Source organism: Mustela nigripes, chromosome 9 (assembly GCF_022355385.1).
Source record: "Mustela nigripes isolate SB6536 chromosome 9, MUSNIG.SB6536, whole genome shotgun sequence".
Classification (NCBI taxonomy): domain Eukaryota; kingdom Metazoa; phylum Chordata; class Mammalia; order Carnivora; family Mustelidae; genus Mustela; species Mustela nigripes.
The window spans coordinates 78,112,862-78,134,923 of record NC_081565.1 but is presented as its reverse complement, the minus strand read 5'-3'; the positions used below and the strand labels follow the sequence as shown (position 1 = coordinate 78,134,923).

Genomic DNA, 22,062 nt, shown 5'->3' with positions numbered 1-22,062 from the left:
GATTTAATCATTGTCCCTTCAATATGGTGATGGCAAAGCCATGTCCATACACTGGCAAAAATCAAATCATAGTCTGCTTAATGGGGAACAAAAATTTGGAGAACAGTGGATGAGCTGTTACTTATATGTGATATCAGAGTTACTTTTGCAAACTCTTCAAGGGAACGCCTTGACTTTAGCATCCTGCAGTGGAAAGCAGCCATATATCTTTTTATTCTTAAAATTAATTTTAGAGCTCCTGTTTTCCTGGTGGGCACTTTTATCATTGCCTAATTTGTAGACTGACAATCCTTATAAGATCGTAAGATCAAACTGTAAGACCAGTTTAGACTAATTCTGACCCTGAATATGAATGGAAGAAATACAAGCTCTCATGCAACCAAATTGAGCCAATGTATTAATACACAATTTAATCTAAAATCCTGGCTGATATTGGTATCTCCTATGTGCCAGGCAATATACTAAACAGTTTACATGGTTTAGTATTTTAATTCTCCTGATCAGCCCAGGGGTATGTACCGTGACTGTCACCCTCATTTTACAGATGGAGAACCCTGAGGTATGAAGGCATTACATCATTATCTCAACATCACACAGGAAGTGTTGCTGTTGGAGTTTGCACACTGGCAATTTAATTTCACAGCCTATACTTAACCACTTTTTTTATACTGCTTTCCTCCTCTATGCTTTTGGCAGTGAATATGAGAAGGTAATTTTGAGGGCATTATGGTAAGTTAGATATTAATAATCCAGTAATAAATTATCTGTCTATAGTATAAACAAGCTCTTTGGTTTTGTGTCAGTAAAATGAGGATTGTTCTGAGTGGTTTCTAAAGTGTCTTTTCTACTCTTAGCTGGATTCCAAGATAGTGTGATAGACTTTTTAAAAATCATATCCTTCAATCAAATGGTCATCCTTTTGGTATTAAATTATTTGGAATAGACACTTTCCAAATTTGGAATAGTTTCCCAGTTCTTCTTTGACTTCATTGGTTTAGATGTTTAGATGAAAATAGAAATTCCACAGCAAAAAGGGAGACTATCATATAAATCATTCCTCTTTGTGAAAGGGATGTTTGGCAGGTATAGACAATTAACAGAATTTTGGAACTGTAAAGGGCCATGATCTAACCCATTCACATGACAGATGAGGAAGCTGAAATCCAGAGAGGTTCAGGAACATGTCCAAATTCACAAGGCCAGCTCAGAGTAGAGCTCTCTACACTTGTCTAGATCCAGATCTCAGGCCCCTCCTAGCACATCACAGTCGATCACTTCTGCCTTCATTTCGTCAAGTTATGAAAAGCCACCGCCTATTTTAGTCTGGGTGTTCTAGTGGAACAGAGAGATCTGAGTTTGAATCTCAGCTCCACTGCTTATTAGGTGTGAAACATTGAGGACAGGTAAAATGAAAATGTGTGTGTGTGCATGTGTGTGTGTGTGCGTGTATGTGCGTGTTTATGTTTCTATTTCTATTTCTGTTTATATATAATGCCCAGGGTTTATATGTAATGTTTAGGATCATCAGACTGAACCTCAGAGCTGAGTATGGACATACAATGGGGCTGTGTTAGTACTAAGCAAAGTATCTGTAATTGTTGAATAAGAACATAGGGGAAAAGAGATCAACCTACTTTGTAATTGAGACCAAGTGATGGATTGAGGCTGGTCTGCTGCGGTTTTCAGTCAGTTGAATAGTGTTAAGTGGTGAGAAATCAAACCATAAGAAGGGCACAGGAGGGTGGGGGGAACCAGAGTCCAAAGAACCTGTCCCCCTTCCTCCCAAATCAGTACAATGGTCACAATGAAGGGAATGGCGCCACTTTAGGAAGGTCATTATTATTATCTGTCAAGTTAAATTAGTGTTGTTGAATTCAGCGTTCTTAGCATTGTAAGCCTGTTTACTTTGAGTTTGTCAAGTTTTCTAGTTTTTTTATATAAGTACTGCAGTCATAAGTAGCTTATGTCTCATTTTGTATTACATATTTAAACAACATTATATACAAGATTAAGCATGAAATTAGAGAAATAGAGGGTGTTTTTTTTTCAAGAACTATTCTTACTTTTTTTTTCTGGGCATGAAAAATGCTTGCTTGTCCAGTATGAGTAAAGAAAAACATAAAAATGTAAAATTAAAGAAATTAGTAAAAACTCTATTATCATAGGTTGGGATTTGAAACCATCACCATAAATTCATAATGCTAGGGCACCTGGGTAGCTCATTCAGTTAAGCGTTTGCTTCGGCTCAAGTCATGATCTCAGGGGTCCAGGGTCGAGTTCTGCATCGGGCTACTTGCTCAGCAGTGAGCCTGCTTCTCCCTCTGCCTGCCGCTCCTCCTGCTTGTGCTCTCTCTCTCTCTCTAAGACAAACAAATGAATAAAAGAAAATAAATTTATTTTAGAGAGAGATAGCATGAGAGAGCTAGGGGAGGGAGGGGAAGAGAGAGAAAATCTTTCAAGCAGACCCCCCACTGAGTGTGGAGCCCCCTGAGGGGCTCAGTCTCACAACCCATTAGATCATGACCTGAACTGAAACCAAGAGTCAGAGGCTCAACCAGCTGAACTACCCAGGGACCCCAAAATAACTGTTCTTAATTCACAGTAATGTGAATGTAATCACATCATAGATGTTCATAGCAGCATTGTTAAAAATACTAGAAACCATCTAAATCTTAGAAAATAATATGTACTCACATGAGAATGTCCTTTAAACCTTGTTGTAGAAAAATAATTCATGATTTAGAAAATGTTTAAGATACATGATTAAGTAAAAATACAGGTTATAAAATATCATGCCTATAGTATATTTCAGTTTGGCCAAAATAATATATGTATAAATATGGAGAGAAAGAAAGGTGGATGAACACACAGTGAAATCACTGTATCTGTGTGGCAGGATTATAAGTGATTTTATTTATCTTCTCTTTGTTTTCCAATTTTCTATAGTTAGCATGAATAATTTTGTATTTCCTAAATATAAAAAAAATAATGTAACAAACTTTTTAAAAATTTCTATCTATTTTTAAAATTTCTTTTCCAGAATTCATTGTTTATGCACGACACCCAGTGCTCCATGCAATACATGCCCTCCTTAATACCCACCACCAGGCTCACACAACCTCCTACCCCCTGCCCCTCTAAAACCCTCAGATTGTTTTTCAGAGTCCACAGTCTCTCATGGTTCATCTCCCCCTCCAATTTCCCCCATCTCACTTCTCCCCATATCCCCATGTCCTCTGTGTTATTCCTTATGCTCCACAAATAAGCGAAACCATATGATAATTGACTCTCTCGGCTTGACTTATTTCACTCAGCATAATCTCTTCCAGTCCCGTCCATGTTGCCTCAAAAGTTGGGTATTCATCCTTTCTGATGGAGGCATAATACTCCATAGTGTATATGGACCATACCTTCTTTATCCATTTGTCTGTTGAAGGGCACCTTGGTTCTTTCCACAAAGAACCATTGTTGACTGTGGCCATTGCTGCTATGAACATTGGGGTACAGATGGCCCTTCTTTTCACTACATCTGTATCTTTGGGGTAAATACCCAGTAGTGCAATTGCAGGGTCATAAGGTAGCTCAATTTTTAATTTTTGGAGGAATCTCCACACTGTTTTTCAAAGCGGCTGCACCAACTTGCATTCCCATCAACAGTGTAAGAGGGTTCCCCTTTCTCCACATCCTCTCCAATACATGTTGTTTACTGTCTTGTTAATTTTGGCCATTCTAACTGGTGTAAGATGGTATCTCCATATGGTTTTGATTTAAATCTCATTGATGGCTAATGATGATGAATGTTTTTTCATGTGTCTGTTAGTCGTTTGTATGTCTTCTTTGGAGAAGTGTCTGTTCATGTCTTCTGCCCATTTTTTGATGTGATTATCTGTTTTGTGTGTGTTGAGTTTGAGGAGTTCTTTATAGATCTTGGATATCAACCCTGTGTCTGTAGTGTCATTTGCGAATATCTTCTCCCATTCCATGGGTTGCCTCTTTGTTTTGTTGACTGTTTTCTTTGCTGTGCAGAAGCTTTTGATCTCGATGAAGTCCCCAAAGTTCATTTTCACTATACCTTGAAAGAAGTTGCTGTGGCCGATGTCGAAGAGGTTACTGCCTGGGTTCTCCTCTAGGATTCTGATGAATTCCTGCCTCATGCTGAGGTCCTTTATCCATTTCAAGTTTATCTTTGTGTATGGTGTAAGAGAATGGTCGAGTTTCATTCTTCTACATATAGCTGTCCAATTTTCCCAGCACCATTTATTGAAGAGACTGTCTTTTTTCTACTGTATGTTTTTTCCTGCTTTGTGGAAGATTATTTGACCATAGAGCTGAGGGTCCATGTCTGGGCTCTCTACTCTGTTCTACTGGTCTGTGTGTCTGTTTTTATGCCAGTACCATGCTGTCTTGGGGATCACAGCTTTGTAGTAAAGGTTGAAATGAGGCAGCACGATGCCCCCAGTTTTGTTTTTCTTTTTCAACATTTCCTTAGCAATTCAGGGTCTCTTCCGGTTCCATACAAATTTTAGGATTGTTTGTTCCAGCTCTTTGAAAAAGGCAGATGGAATTTTGATCGGAATTGCATTGAAAGTGTAGATTGCTCTACACAGTAGAGACATTTTAACAATGTTTATTCTTCTAATCCATGAGCATGGGAAAAAAATTCAAAAATTTTTAAAAACAATAGCATATGAATGGAAAGATATATTATTTTTCAGAGTAGAGATAATACCTGTGTTCAAATTTTGATACCTGGAGTAAGAAACTACTGATCTAGGTAAACATTTTAAATTTAAATTTAATTTAATTTAATTTTTTAAAAGATTTTATTTATTTGACAGAGAGAGACACAGCTAGAGAGGGAACACAAGTAGGAGGAGTGGGAGAGGGAGAAACAGGCTTCCTGCAGAGCAGGGAGCCCAACATGGGGCTCTATCACAGGACCCTGGGCTAAAGGTAGGTGTTTAAAACATCTATCCAGGGTAGATGTCACCCAGGTGCCCCAACTATTTTAAATTTAAAGATGAGCAAAGGAGACCCCCCCAAAATTGAGGTGACTTGCCCAAGAAGACCATCTTTACCAAGCAAAACAAAGAAAAAAATCAAAAGTAGAATATTTGGTTCTAGGGCGCCTGGGTGGCTCAGTGGGTTGGGCCGCTGCCTTCGGCTCAGGTCATGATCTCAGGGTCCTGGGATCGAGTCCCGCATCGGGCTCTCTGCTCAGCGGGGAGCCTGCTTCCTTCTCTCTCTCTCTCTGCCTGCCGCTCAGTGTACTTGTAATTTCTCTCTGTCAAATAAATAAATAAAATCTTTAAAAAAAAAAAATATTTGGTTCTAGTTTTTAAATTACATCTGTATTACTTTGAAGTTAACCTATATTCATATTTGTGTGCACACATCTTTTTGCTTATCTCCCAGAGCTAGAGAAAAATGGCCAGATTTGGAACAAGTGAATGTTCCATGGCCTGACGAGTAAGTGACTGAAGATTGACCTCCAAGATACTCAAGGTCTGGTTCATGTAGATTTATAGTGGTTGTCTTGCACCTCAAGAGGTATTTTCAATGCATTGGTGTAACTAGCCAGCAATTCAGCATTTCAGAGAAATTCAGCCTTGCAGGGGGATCTTCTCAAAAGTCTCCAAGTGATTTCCAAGGAGACTGACACCATCAATCAACAGTCCTGAGTCAGCCAAGGCAAGTCCTTTGGCATAGGATGGAATGCGTGAGTGTTTATACCAGGCATTTTAAATTCATTTTCAGCTGACTCAAAACATAAACCGAAAGTATTTGCGGGGCAACAGAATATAATCGATCACAATTTAGGGCACAGAGAAGAGAAACACCCAATGGGGAACAGGAAAGAAACCTGAGTGGGGAAATTATCTAATGAAGCTTCCCTAACTTTGCATTCAGAGAGTTTTATTCTGCCCCCTGTGTCTGTTTTCTCATCTTATCAGACCTGAGTTCTGCTCTGATTTTCTTTCGATGTGGGCTGAGCTGAGCATGCAACAGAAAGCAAAAATAAAGATCTCACAAAAAGCCAACAGTCATTGCCAGGGTCTGGGAAAAGGAGTGTGGGGCAGGACTGCTTAATGAGTAGGGTCTCCTTTCGGGGTGATGAAAATGCTCTGGAAGTAGATGGTGGTTATGGTTGAAAACACTATGAATATGCAACTTACCGCTGGATTTTACACTTTAAAGTGTGAAAATGGGGTATTTTATGTTATGTGAGTTTTACCATAAGAAAAAAAAATCAAGGCCTCAAATGCATTGCACTAGGGAGAATGATATGAAGAGGGCTGGGAGGTGATGGCCTCATGGCTGTGGGAGGGAGATGGAGGGGGAACTAGGGGTTAGAGAGACCAGGCTGGAAGCAGTGGGATTTCTGGCTCAGACCTGAGTCCTGATTTTCTTTGATTCATTGATTTTCTTTGATTCATCGAGTTTTAGTTTTCTTAGCACTACTTCAGCTTCTAATTAAGTTCACGCAAGATTTATACAGATGTCATAAGCAGGCTGTCTGATAGTCTAATGTAGCTTATAGTTTTTTTCCCTGAGTATGTTTTGTTTTATTTTATTCTGTTCTATTTCATTTCATTTTATATAAATTCCTTTAGGTGTGCCCCCCATGGATCCCTATTATTTCATATTATTCCTGCTTCAATAGTTTATGATACCTGCCTGAAAAATGAAAACATTTGTGTCTGCAACACCTGATTTTTAATTTATTTATTTTTTAAAAATTTAAAAAAGATTTATTTATTTTAGAGAGACAGAAAGAGAGCACAAGGTGGGGAGGGGGGCAGCGCAGAGGGAGAAACAAACTCCCCACTGAGCAGAGAGCCTGAGGTGGGACACGGGCTCCACCCCAGGACCCTGAGATCATGACCTGAGCTGAAGGCAGATGCTTAACTGACCCAGCCACCCAAGTGCCCCTGAAACATCTGATTTTTTAGGAGCTTATGCATGCAGAGTGCAATGCTAGATAGAGTTTACTAAAATGGACCCTTGCTTCAAGGAGTCTTAGGATGAAGACAGCGCAAATGGTTTATTACAACTTGGACAGGGTAACTGCCCGAATGCTAACGCAAAGTAAGTATATTGGAAACAAAGACAAATCAAAGATCATGTAATGTTTGATTGCCTTCCACTTCTGCTCACTGCATTGAGAGTTTATTTCAGCGAAAGCAGTTAAAGAAGACAAATGGTATTAGTTAAGAAGCTGGAAAGAAATACCATCAAATCTGTAACTAATAGTAGTTGGGGCTTAACATTTTATTGTAACACACTTTTAGCTTGGGCACGAGAAGTGTTTTCCATCCTTAATGAAAACAGCTTTGGCAAAATGAAAAATATATATGATTGGATTTTTAGCAATCGAACAGCAATGCTCTCAGGAAATAAAACTCTTGTTTATTGTCTCCTCCTGCGTGCTTATTTACTTACTGATCTTCTCAGCAACCCTGCGGGTTACTGTGTCAGAGGAGAACCTTGCCATCAGTGAGGGGACATCTTGTATATTTCCCAATTTCAATTCCAAAAAGCAGACATGGCTTTTTGGCTTTCTTGAATCACATTTCTTTCAAGAATCAGTATTACTTGTATATTGTATTATATTACTTGATATTAATATATTACTTGATACTTATTACTTGATATTTTCATGTTTCATTTAAAAAACATTTCCCCCTATTAGAATTTTAGGTTTACCTCTGCTTTGATAGCCATTTGAATAAACAAACAAATGGAAATTACCTTAGTGAGACTCCGAAGAACATGAGTAGAGAAGAGTAGCTGGCCAAGCTACGTTAGCTCACTCACTGTCAAGCATTTGTTCCAGAAGATCACACTCCTACAAGTGCCCAGACTGTGCTTATTCTTTATATATTCATATTCTACTGGACTGAACATAAATTTGCACAGCATGATAAAGAAGCTTTATTATTCTATACCCAAAGATTTTAAAAGTTTGAATCTCTGGACTCAGTAATTCTGCTTCCTGGAATTTATCCTAAGGAACATAATCACAAGATAACCACAAGAAAATTATGCGAATGCTAATAATAGTTTCAGCTAGAACAATAATGTAGTTACAATAATAGTTTTAGTTTTAGTTAGAACTTGCAAGGTGCCGGTTAGCAGAGTATTGTCTCTGAGCTGAAAATTCATCCTTTGTCTTGCTTTGTGTTAATGGAGCGAAGTCTAATCGGGAATTTTTTTTTTTTTTTTTTGGCCAGCCAGCTGGATAGACGGTTTCATCAATAGAGGGCGCTGTAAGAAGTAGTTGCTGGAAGACACTTTTAGGTTTCATTCTCCAGGCAGAGGCTGTGAGAGCCCAGTAGCAGTATTAAGGAAGAACTTGAGCTGCACCCTCGGGCCATTTCTCCCGATCAGAGACTTCTTCCGAGCGTTTTTCATCCTTCTGTGCCCACCGGCAATCCTTGGCCATTTCTGTAGAGCACCTTGGGCTCGAGGCACAGCGGAAGGCGGGACCAGCTTCTACTCAACCCCACTCAGCCGCAACGATGAATTGCCTTTACAGCCAAGCTCCAGCCTGGGCTTTCATGATAATGAACGCATTACTACACTTCCTTTGCCGTCACAAGGTAAGTTGGTTTTGGGCGATATTGCAAGGGACACCATATTTTTAAAAATTTTTCTTTTTTATGCGAGTGTTGTTGACATGCAATGTTACATTAGTTTTCATGCGTGCCAGGTAGTGATATGAGAAGTTTATTTATTTATATTTTTAAGGGATGCCATATGGATGCATCAGATAATTCTGTAGCACTCAGTACCCTTGGGTGGTGGTGTTGGTAGACGCACTGGAAGGAAGAGAAGGCAAATCGGTATCCAGTGTACGTGTTGATTTGGGTAAGGACAAATTGCTAGCTGCTGTCAAGAGAGTTGGGTTCTGATATAATTAATATTCTATTGGGTGGCCTGGTGAGTTTTCCCTGAAGAATGGTGCTATGTCAAGGGCTTGGCATCAGACCTCTTGCTGACAGGTTGGGAACCCAGCCATGGGAGCGCGTTCAGCGCGGGTGGCCTCAATTGCAGCACTATGACCACCGTGCGTGGGCTTTTGGCATAGGCCCTGGGATGTCTGCAGAGGGGGCTAGCTAAGAGTCATAGTGTCAGTCATCCTATGCACATGGTTATGGAGGGTCTCCTCAGTGGTGTATGCTCTTCCGTGGACATTAATGTGACTTCGGCTTTTTTTTCATTCCCATAGCTTCATCCACATACCTCTTTTCTAGACTTCCTATTCTCTGGTCATCACATCTTTTTTCCTTGGCATGTGCACAAAGGATGCTATGTAATACACAAGGCTAGTTTAGAAAAGGCCTTGCTGGTTTCTTGGGAAATGCTTGTTCTGGGACCTGCCAGTGCTCTTCAGTTCAAGTTCATCAGGAACACCTTTGTAGTTAAACAGGTTACATTTATTACGTGTAGCAAGGAAGAATGAACGTCATGGGAACTGTGAGGTGTTTCAGGAAGAAGGTGTTAGAAAGGACCCATTATAGAATTTGGGATTTGGTTGGGTGATTGGAGGAAGGTTTAAGGAAGCATAGATTTGGGAGATCCTGGGTGGCTCAGTTAAGTGTCTGCCTTTGGCTCAGGATGTCCAGGGATCAAGCCCCTGGTTACCCCGGTTAATCAGGGCTCCCTTTTAGCAGGCAGTTTGCGTCTCCCTATTTCTCTGCTTGTGTGCGCGCGCGCTCTCTCTCTGTCAAATAAAATCTTTAAAAAAAAAAAAAAAAAAAGCCATAGATTCGGTCCAGACTGGATGTTTTCAGAAAGTGGGGTTAATTCTATGGTCAGATATTTTATAGATGTTATAGTGGCATTTTACCTGTGCTTAAACAACTTTATGAAGAGGTCTTATTTTATCTTGTGGTCTCAGAGTAACCTTGTCTGAGGTCAGTATTCTATGAGATTGTTTACGTCCAGCCGGAGAATAACGTAGCCTGGCTGTGGACGTCAGATCAGTTCTGAACATGAGGACGTCGCTTCCAAACACGAGTTCTTTTTCAGAGCTCTCAACTGTCAGGTTGGAAGCTTGGCCATGTAGACGAGTCTCCACATGGACTGATCACGTACGTACATGTAGAGAGAAATGGTCCAGAATTTAAGACTTCAGCTATTCAGATCTTCCAACCTGGGTGATAGACATGTGAATGAAGAAGACTTTGAGATGATCTCAGCCCCAGCCTTGTCTGGCCACAACTGCTGAGACCTCAGAGCATTGAGAACTGGCTAGCTGAGCCCAGTTGACCTCCAGATTCAGGAGTAGAACACTGTCAGGAATTTGTACCACTATTTTGAGGAGATTTGTATAGCAATAAATAACTGATAGAGTTGTCCTGTAAACAGCTCTATAGGCCTGGAGCTCAGGAGAGAGATTTGGCCTGGTGGTATAGGTTAGGAAGTCCTTTAGCAAGGAAAAAGCACTTGAAGTCATTGGAACTGATGAGGTCACTGGGGAAATAATGTACATTGAGAAGGGAAAAAAAAGGCCTAATGATAGCACCATTAGTAATAACAGTGAGGGGGTCAAAAAAAAAAAGAAGCATTTGCAGGAGACCAAGAAGGAGTAGATCAGGTGATAAAGATGACATCCAAGAGAGATGACGTCAAGGAAGTCAAGACTGAGTGGTTCCAGAAAGAAGGGTGTTTGCCACAGAATCAAGTGCTGTGGCTAGAGATCAAATAAGACAAGGATGAAAAGAGTCTTTGAGTTTAGCAACAATGGGTTTACCTTGGTAGCAAAAGTAGGTTCCAGGAGGTCGGGGTCAGGGAGTGGTGGGGCCAGGAGTGATGCCGGCAGAATCCACATTGTAGAGTTATGTCTTGAACCCTACAATTTCACAAGAGCATGGATAGATTATATCTTTACGTATATTTAGTGTTACACTTTAACCTGTAGTTTCCAGTTACAAATATATTATTCTGTGTGTTGCTGCATGTCTGGATTGGGACCTTGCTTATCCAAGTGGGGGGTCAAGGCCCCCTTTGGTGACAGTGAATGAGTTGCCAGAGTTGTGGAGAGAAATTCTTCCCAGTTCAACCTGTAAGTTGATGTTGCTATAGTGGCCTCATGTGGCTCCCCTGAGCCTCTTTTTCACCTCTTTTAAGGGGAAATCTTACCCCATCTTTTTTGTTATTTCCTCATGGCTTTCTTTTCACAGATGTGTGGGCACAAGCACTATGATGAAGACTTTATTTATTTTATTTTATTTTTTAGATTTTATTTATTTATTTGAGACAGAGAGAATGAGCAGGGGAGGAGCGGAGGGAGAGGAAGAAGCAGACTCCTCACTGAGCAGGGAGCCCGGCACAGGGACTCCATCCCAGGACCCTGAGATCATGACCTGAACTGAAGGCAGATGCTTAACTGACTGAGCCATCCAGGTGCCCGGGAGTCAGGACTTCAAATGAAGAGTTTACAGTTCAAAGGATTTGAAATTTATACGTCAGATGTCACTTTCAAGTGAGGCTCTACACGTGGACAGTACACAATAAGCAGATTTGGAGGATGACATGTAGGGTACATTTGAAACTCCTGTTGCATTCCTCAGCTACACTTGCTGGAGCATTTTATAACCTTGTAAATATCACCATAGAGTACACTGTAGTACTTAAAAACATTCCTTTGTTAGAGGCAAAATCTACTGTTATTTTTGAAAGCCATTTTTGGCATTTCTTCTTATGTTGGAATGCCAGAAACCTCTAAAATGGAAAATTCCTGGCCATTTCTCAGCATCTGAGAAGGCCTGCGGCAATAACTTTGACTCTCTGTGGAAGGAATTCTGGGGTGTGGAGGATGACCTCCTGAATGCTCAGAAGGATTTGAAAAGGTAGAAAGAAAGCGCTGTGTATGGAGCCCGTGTTTACACCATGTACTGTACTAGGGGCTTCATAATTTACATTGAATCATGTGTGGTATGAAGCTGAAAACACACAGGGCTGGGGAGAGGGTCTGAGCTGTCATCAGAAGGGAAACCGTGGCATGTGGGACATAAAACCAGCTTGTGATGGGGGTTGGGTTAAGGGTAGGGGAAGAAGATCTTGGCAAATTCATTCTGCACAAGTACTTGTGTTATCCTCACTTAGGCGGTCTTTGTGACTTTTTCTCTGGGTTCATCTGGTTGGCAGATGGATGAAAATGTCTTTTAGCCCTAAGGAAGGCACACAGCAGGCATGAATCATGGCTGTTTGATAAATAAAAGAAACTGAGCTTCAGAGGGTTTCTGGGATGTGCGTGTGCGTGTGTGTGTGTGTTTCTGCACACGCTTCTGCTGTACATACCACCAGTATAAATCTGATTTTTAACTGGGAATATTTCACATGCTTCTCTAGTGTAGCCCAAGTGGATATATTTTTAGAAATGAAAAGTAGAGCATGTTCCAAAAGTTCCTTTCTTCTGCCATCAGGGACAGCAAGCCTTTATTTATAGTAATTTGAGGTCCCCACCAACCTTCAGCAATATTAATGGGGCAAACAGAAAAAAATTAAGCAGTTGATGATAAGATCATGTGTTATTTTACAGAGAACTTGATTTCTCTTGCCTTTGGAAAATATAGGCCTACTTTCCACAACTGTAATGAGAACTAATTCTTTTCTAAGATTTCCCTAAGAGCAAGAATATGGTCAGTGCCACTGACCTTGGGTCTTGGTCTTCATGCTTCAAAGAAAAATACATACATAGGTATCAGATCCTTTGAATTCAGTAATATTTATTGCAAAGGAAATATATATGGAATGGAAATATGTATATAATGGAAATACAGAATAATAACTAGAAAGAGGTCTACATTTAGCCACTACTATATGCCAGATTCTTTACATATATTCAGTACCTCATATTCAAATAATCCTATAAGGTACATATTATGATCACTCTTTGTTCCAATGGAGTTTCAGAGATACTAGGTAATTATTCTAAGGATGGTGAACTGGCTAGTGGTTGAACTAAAAGTTTGAACCCTGGTTCCGCGGTCCCTGATGCTTGTATTCTTTCCACTCAGTCTCTCTCTCAAAATCCCGACAATTACTGTGGATGGCAGAATTGGACAACTAAGAAGGCCACGACATTTATTATTCAGCAATGTCCCCATTGAAGGAAGCAGTTACTGAGCTTCTACTTTCTCTTAGGCACGACGGTAAATGATGTGGAATCTAGAAATTAAAGAGGGGGTGTTCCTGCCCTTGCGGAAACCGTGGGCAGGAGGGAAAGTCTGAAAAGAATATTAGTGATTACGATGTGGAATGTCAGAGGCTAGGAGAAAGGTAACAGCAAGCGACTTCTGGGGCCTGAGAAAGACCACAGGCTCTGTGCGCATGTGTGGTATGTGCTTTTGGGGTACATTAAAGGGCATTCCAGACAAGGGAACAGCATGTACAAAGTCAAGGGCTTGAGGGCTTATAGCTTATAGGAGAAACCACAGGTTTTTTTGCTTTGACTGCAAAATTGTAGTTACAGGTGACAGGGTGATGAGAAATGAGAATATGAGGTCTTGAGAATGGTGACATCAGAAATTCTACTTCGTATCACGACCAGAGACTTTCAAAATTGTCTTGATAAGATAGGTATTTTCCTTCTGCTTTTGATTTCTCTCTTTTGACAACACACTGTAATAGTCACGGTATTTTTCGAAAGAGGAAATGCAGTTAGTACACAAATATTTGGGGGAAAATAGGGTTACTGATTATAAATGTAAAGAACAAAATTAACTCAAAGAAAGAATAAAGCTAATGAAAGTATCTGATATTGGTAAGGACAAAATGCAATAGGCATATTTGTGTTTTGCTGACTGGTCTATAAATTGATTCACATTTTTGTATACAAACACGTATTAAGATGTTTCAAATGTTTATACTCTTTAATTCAATAACATTAGTTTTGGAACTCTATAATAACAAAGTTATTATAAATATTTATTGCAAGTCTTTTTAATGGTACATCATTAGAATCAGCCTAAGTAGCCATGGTACATCATTTTGATGCAACTTAATGTACCATTAAAAATTATGTTTATGAATAACATTTAAAATGCATTTCATACAATTCTAGCTTAAAAAGTGGGGTACTGAAATATATATACATGCATATGTATATATATATTCCCCCCTCACTCCTCTATACTCTCTAAATGTATACATTAAAAAAAGAAACTGGAAAGAAATCCACAGAACATCAGTGGTGGTATTTGGGTTTGGATAGTAGTACTAGAGATAATTTTTTTCTTTGTACTGTTCATGCATTTTCCACGTTTCCTTTACTGAATTTTTGTAACTTTTATGAAAGAAGTATTACTATATATTTTTTGTTGATGAACAGTAAGCAATATATGATAGAGTCCCATTTTATTTTATGTTTCCTGGTGTCTGGTAAACTCCTATCTATAGCTGTGGCTGGGTAGCAAGTGAATGATGATTTTTTAAAAAAATTCCCAGTATTGGCAAACTTTCTCTTGGCATAGCTCTGCTGGACTTGAGTGAGATCTTCTCTCCCTAGCCACTTGCCTCTTAGACTTTCTAGCAAGAGAATTCATGAAAAATTATAATCTACCATCTACAAGTGGCTACATGCCATAGGACCTACTAAAAGGCATGACTCTTTATTTTGTGAATGACCCCTCTCAGGATACAGTGCCTCACAGCTCGTCTCACATCGAATGCAACCTTCTTCCGCTGCTGTTCCTTCCAGAATGCACGTCTTTGGGAAGAAAGGAGTTCGGGGAAGCAGAGATGGCAGTCCAGTGACTTGGAAAGTCCACCTTCCACATACCCTGCCTATTTCAAGACATCAAATCTGAATACCAGTCTGCTTGTCAGGAAGGAATAATTGCAAAAGACCTCAATGAAGCCTACACAATAAGAGCGGGAAGCAAGAAAACACAAGTGTTGTGAAACAGGAGCACAAAGCCGCTAAGACAGAACGAGCCAAGACGAGAAGACATGAGGTTTGCGGGTTGGTGCTCTTGTGTCTTTCTGCCCCAGATCTTCCCTGTGCTTTTAATTCTGTCACTCATAAAGAATCCAGCAACGTGTGGCTCTTTGATTCTATGGCATATAGGAACGCATTCCCTTTGGGCCGTGTTTCTCAGCCAGGCATGATTTTGTCTCCTAGGGGACATTCATTGAAGTCTGGAGACAATTTTGGTTGTCGCAACGAGGGGGCTGCTGTAGATGGCATCTGGTGTGCAGAGACCAGGGATGTGGCTAAATATCCCACAGATCAGAGGCCAAACCACCCACAGAAAGAATTATTTGGTCCAGTGTATCAATAGGGCCATGACTGAGAAACCTACCCTTAGAGGGGAAGCCTAGAACTTCTGTAGAATTTTTGGTTTAATCAACGAATGAGAAAAATTATGGGAAAAATAGACACAAATATCAGCAGTCCTCCGAGCAGAATCTCTTAGGTCAGACATTTGCTGCTTACCAGCATCAGCCGGGTTGTCTACTTTCTGAAGTTTAGAGATTTCACCAAGACATAGTTTTTCAAATTCCTGTTATTTTCTCTTTCAAAACCCTATTTTAATTGCCTGGTGTGGGGATGTCTGAGATAGAGATCCCTTTTCTTCTTCTTTTTTTTCTTTAAGATTTTATTTATTTATTTGAGAGAGAGAGCACAAGCAGGGGAGCAGCAGTCAGAGAGAGAAGCAGACTCCCCACTGAGCAGGGAGCCCAATGTGGGGCTTGATTCCAGGACCCTGGGATCATGACCTGAGCTAAAGGCAGACACTTAACCAACTGAGCCACCTAGCTGCACCAGAGACAACCTCCCCCTTTTTTTTTTCCGAGTGCTAGACCCTTTTCACTTACTCAAGACTTGCCTTGTCAATCCATTCTTCAGTCAATCCATTCTTCACACCGGTACTCCAAGAAGTACGAATCCCCCCCACCCCCCACCCCACCCCATGGTTGTATCTGCCTCCATCCCCTGTTCTGGAAGTATAGCAGCTCCTAACAGCTTCATAGTTAGAACACCCTATTCCCCTATTCCTCTGAGCTCTTCCCTTCTTTTTTTTTTTTTTTTTTTTTAAAGATTTTATTTATTTATTTGACAGAGAGAAATCACAAGTAGATGGAGAGGCAGGCAGAGAGAGAGAGAGAGGGAAGCAGGCTCCCTGCTGAGCAGAGAGCCCAATGCGGGACTTGATCCCAGGACCCTGAGATCATGACCTGAGCTGAAGGCAGTGGCATAACCCACTGAGCCACCCAGGCGCCCGAGCTCTTCCCTTCTTAAAACTAACCTCTCTATAGTAAGTCATAACCATTCAACTGTGAATCATTCTAGCATCAGTATAGAAGACTAAATGATGACAATATTAGAAGACTTATTTTCCAAAGAGCACCAGGTCAGTCTCATGGCTTTTAAACATAGTCTATTTTCTTTTTATTTCTTTCTCTTTTTTAAGGTTTTATTTATTTATTTGACAGACAGCGATCACAGGTAGGCAGAGAGGCAGGCAGAGAGAGAGAGGGAAGCAGGCTCCCTGCTGAGCAGAGAGCCCGATTCGGGGCTTGATCCCAGGACCCTGAGATCATGACCCAGCTGAAGGCAGAGGCTTTAACCCACTGAGCCACCCAGGTGCCCCCATAGTCTGTTTTCTACCCAAGATCCAACAGTGTCAGATACATAGCTTGAAAATGATTCTGAAAAGCAAGTGGACAAATAAGTTTACTAAAGAATCCTAGAAAGTCATTAACAAAATCCCTTTTATTCTAAGTAGTCCAGGCCTTGTTCTTGGGTGTAGAAGATACTGCATAGATATTTTCATAACTGGAAAATCATACAGGAGTGGGTATTACAGTAATAAGGAACCCCTGAATTTAAAAAAAAAATCAATATAGCCTAGAGTAGGAATAGCCATCGAGTACATTTTGGTATGGAATCTGAAGGAAATCTTTTGAATTTCTATCATTTTCAGAGTTTAGGTTTGAGGTAGTGTAGGTAATGATCATGTCCCCGTTCTAGAGACTTCATTTAGGACTCAGCTTAAATGTAACTTCTTAGAAAGCCCTTTCCTGGTATCCTGATGAAAATATGCCTTCTCTCCTCCCCCATTACCTTCCTATACTATTCCATTCCCTCTCTGTCCTATAATCCTGATTTTCTATCTAAAAAGATCTTACTTACTTGCACACATTAATTGTCGATCATTCCCCATATGCTACAGTGGTTGCTTTCACTCCGTGAGTAACTGAAGCCCAAGAGCCTGGGAATTATTTTTAAATCCTTCTTTTCCTTATTCTTTTCTACAATTCTTCTGTTTCATTGGCCAGTCTCAAGACTGTTCTCATTCCAAACATGTCTTGAAGTTGTCTGCCTCCCTCAGTGTCCACTGCCCTTGCTCTAGTCCAAGGCCATCATCAACACTAAGTACGCTGTAGGAGCCCCTGCCTGCTATCCCACCGCATCATACCCCTTCATAACCGATCTGCACAGAGGAGCCGGAAAAATGTAATAAGAATACAGCTTGTGTGTTCACTATCCTGCTGAAACTGAGCCTGGTATAGATGGGTTCTCGGTGGTATTGGATGGAGGGTGAATGACAGCAATAAATGAGCAGAGAGAATGAACTGGCAGAAAGTGTCCCTTCGCCTTACCTGACAGAGAGGGCGAGGGATACTAGGTTAAGGTCACAGCGCTACCACATGTCCGATTTAGGACCAAAACCTGAGTTTTCTAAGAATGCTCAAGGGTTTATTTATAGAAGACACATTGCTGGGTGCCTGAGTGGCTCAGTGGATTAAGCCTTTGCCTTCAGCTCAGGTCATGATCTCAGGGTCCTGGATCAAGCCCTACATCAGCTGCCACTCTGCCTATTTGTGGTCGCTCTTGTCAAATAAATAATTTTTAAAAAAAGAAAAAAAATAGTCGTATCTCCTCATTCTTTCTTACTCTCAACGAATAAGTAGCATTTTATTTTCACGCACAGTCATTGTTCATCTTGATTGGAAAATTGATACCTATTTACTATAATAGTTGTTAAATTACTGGAGAGCATAAAGAAATTAAGGAGTAATTCATAATCCTCCTCTGCATGAAATTCTTACTTTCATCCGTGTACTTTTCTTTCTCATTTTTATTTTTTTAACATAAATATGCATTCATTTTTATAATCAGGGAATATAGAGTATTATGTTGCTGTGTTTCATTCCTGGGAAATAATGGCTGGTGATATTTTAATGAAATTTATTCTAATATTTCAATATTTGATGGGTTTGTTTGCAGTTTGTAGGCTATGAATTTCCATAATGTATGGAAAGACATTTCAGAAGGTGCTAACTGTAAGTTTAAGAGAGTAGGCTTCCTAATTTTAAACATGGCCCGTGTAATTAATAAATATAAGAAATTTGCACACAACTCCTAATCCCCTGGCTCTAAGAACAGCAAAATACTCACAGCTATAGAAGCCTCTCTTAGAAAAATCCTTTGAGAAAGGGAACAAAAATTTTACAGCTTTTCTTTTTATTTATTTATTTATGTGACAGACAGAGATCACAAGTAGGCAGAGAGGCAGGCAGAGAGAGAGGAGGAAGCAGGCTCTCCGCGGAGCAGACAGCCGGATGTGGGGCTCGATCCCAAGACTCCGGGATCATGACCTGAGCCGAAGGCAGAGGCCTTAACCCACTGAGCCACCCAGGTGCCCCTACAGCTTTTCTATCAGGGAATGTAGTAATACCATAACTCTACCTATATATCCGTATCTATCTATCTTCAGAAACCACATTAATATATATAAAATAGCTGACATTTTCCCAGAGACTTTCTCTGCAGGTTGTTTTTGGAAAACAGCCCTGAAGTAATTTATAATTTTTTTTAAAGATTTTTATTTACTCATTATCTGAGAGAGAGCATGCAAGCTTGGGGAGGGAAGAGGGAGAGACTCTCCAGCACACCCCCTGCTGAGTGCGGAGCAGGGGCTCAGCCTCAAGACCCTGAGATCAGGACCCCAGCGGAAATAAAGAGGAGGAAGCCTAACTGAATTAGCCACCCAGTCACCTCATAAAGTAATTTATAAACGTCATCACTCGTTTCCACATACTGGCAGAGTCACTCATGTGAAATATATGCTTAAAATGTGTATAATTACTTTAACATTTGTGATTAAAATAAGCATCCTTGCCTAATACATAGAGGAATACATTAAAGAAATTTTAACATCAAAGTTACGCTTTCTTAATTAAACAAGAAGGACTGTTTACTTTAAAATTACGTACATACTCAAGCTGCCTTCAAAGGTGATTTTGTTTTTCATGGTCTACATTTTAAAACGGCTAATGGTTTCTCATTGTTCATTTCAGTTCTTTAGGGGCTATCTGTCTCTCATTCCAGCAACACAAATCAATGAATCCTAATTTACATCAGAATCATTTTAAATAGACCAAAGAACTAATTTCATAGCCCAGTTTTTAAAAGCATTGTGCACCTGTATTCAAAAAGTGTGGCTCAGTCATGAAGCATTTGCCGTTGGCTCAGATCATGATCCCAGGGTGCTGGGATTGAGCCCCACATGGGGCTCCCTGCTCAGCAGGAAGCCTGCTTCTCCCTCTCCCACTCCCCCTGCTTGTGTTTCCTCTCTCTCTCTCTCTGTCAAATAAATAGATAAATAAATCTTTATAAAAAAAGTATTTAGCATAGTGTCTGGCACAGAAGAAACATTCAGTAGCATGTCTGACAATGTCTTTGGATCGCCGCTTCTGCTGATGACGGTCTTGATAACATAGATGAGGTTAATGGGATGCCTACGTTATGCACCACGACACCATCACCAGGTGACTGTATGTCGTAGCTGGGGGATTTCTGGGGGAATCATGGTTTATGTCCATTGTCCCTGTGTCCTCTCCAGCTTCACATTTTAGCCCTCTCAACTTGGGTGGTCAGTTGTCTGGTCGCTGGCTAAAGTGCAAAAGGAACCACGATGAGAAGGCCCAGGACACCATCACCTGTCTCGTGATACGGTCTCCGCTCTCTCCAGGCCGAGTGAGAGGGTGAGCGGCCTGAATGGCGGCAAGCTTCCCAAATGTGGCAAGGGACATTTAAAATTCATACACACTTACACTTTGTAGATGAGGAATCAGACATTTGAGAAACACAGACCACAAGGCTCTATCTCCCGTCACCCTTTTGGTCATGGTATTTTTTTACTCAGGATTTGATTTTGGATACAAATTTAAAGACATTTCTTAGACACGTCCACCCTCTCATTTGGCAGACAAGATGGACTGGGATTGTGGTCACAATGGTGTTTGTGAATGTGGATAAAACTAGTGACACCCGAGTGGCAGTCTTTTCCATAACTGCTCTGTGTGATTTGAGGTTGTAGGCACTACTTCCATTCTGGCCTTTTCTTTTCTCCTTTCTTTTCCCTTTCTTTTTCTTTTCCTTCCTTTTTTTTTTGCCCCTTCAGGGTTTATCTAATCTGTCAACTCAGAACTGTCCAGGTAATTTCTTTGTCACCCCCTAGTCCGGCCCATCTGTTCCTTCTGTAGTTTGTCAACACACTTCAGTGTAGTCCTGTAATAACTTGAAATTGTGCTCACACTGTCTTCTAGGTTTTCATGACCATGTCAGATGGCGCACGTGCACCATGTCACAAACTGTCCTCTTCACCATCCTCTCTTAGAGAAAGCTAAGTGTGTCTCCAGAAGCTTTTGGATTTAGTACTGGCTCTATAATTTGTGGGGCTTAGTGAGAATGGAAAACAGAGGGCCTCCTTTTTAAAAAAAATTACTAAGAATTTCAAGATGGGGGCACCTGGGTGGCTCAGTGGGTTAAGCCTCTGCCTTCAGCTCAGGTCATGATCTCAGGGCTGTGGGATCAAGCCCTGCTTTGGGCTCTCTGCTCAGTGGGGAGCCTGCTTCCCCCCCTCTCTCTGCCTGCCTCTCTGCCTACTTGTGATCTCTGTCTGTCAAATAAATACATAAAATCTTTAAAAAAAATTTCAAGATGACAGGGCCCCTGGGTGGCTCAGTTAGTTAAGCACCTGCCTTCAGCTCAGGTCATGATCCCAGGGTTGTGGGATTTAGTCCTGCCTGAGGCTCCCTGCTCCGCAGGAGTCTGCTGCTCCCTCTCCCTCTGCCTGCTGCTCCCTCTGCTTGTGTCCTCTCTCTCTCTGTCAAATAAATAAATAAAATACTAAAAATAAAAAAAATTAATGTTCTGCAGGAGCAGAACATTAAATCAAGCACTTGTCCCTTCTATTTCTGAAGTCCTGTGTCCAAAGATGCTGCACCTGTGCAGTTGTCCCTGCTTGCAACTTCCACCGATTAATTTCCTTCACTCTCCCTTCCAGCTAACAGTTATGGGCATTTATTATATATGAGGCAGTATGCTGGCTATTGGAAATAAAAAATATGCTTGCTTTTAGATTCTAATATCCCTACTTTTTAGATTCCGATGGCTAATATCCCCATGAGGTAGATGAAATAACACACAGCTTCACATTTGGCTTTATTTTTGTTTCCTTCGGATCACATGCTCAGCTGTAATTTCCTGTACATCAGCCTTAAATTGCCAATCCTCTCTGCCGTGTTCTTGTGATCTCTGTATTAACTACAGGAACCTGGCAGTCTCTATTTCCCTGGATCTCTTACCATCCCATGCTTTGCCTGTTCCGTTCCTATAGACGAGTTTGTTCACAGCTGGGTAACAGATCATGCCAATAGTCGAGTTTGTTGAAATGAGTTTGAGGCGAGGGTTCAAACTCTGATGTCTCCAGGGATTGGGGAGGTAATATGCCATAAAAAGTAAAACCACCACATAGAGATTGACTCATGATGGCAGAGAAAAAAGATGCCTACTCAGCCGCAGAAGATTATTGCCATGTGAGATGTGGTCACAGTGTTGTCAAGTCTTCTCAAAGAGAAGTTAGAAATCTAAAACATTATACGAGATGCTCTTTTTCTGTTGCCCATTAATTTCATTTTTAAAAAGACTCAGTACGGGCAGAGAAAAAGAACCGTGCCCCAAAGCTGTGCCAGGAGATGTCAGTTTCTAATTTTTGTTTTTGGTCAGATTTATTGAGATACGATTCATATGTAATT

At 40.7% G+C, this 22,062-nt stretch overlaps 1 protein-coding gene across 1 annotated transcript in view; it reads left to right on the top strand.

Moving 5' to 3' along the window:
* TMC1 (transmembrane channel like 1) overlaps positions 1-22,062 on the top strand; it is a 384,878-nt gene that overhangs the window by 213,406 nt on the left and 149,410 nt on the right. The window contains exons 4-5 of the mRNA XM_059411859.1: positions 8,235-8,603; positions 14,647-14,974. The gene's annotated coding sequence lies outside the window, so the exon portion shown is untranslated. The remainder of the gene's footprint in view (positions 1-8,234; positions 8,604-14,646; positions 14,975-22,062) is intronic.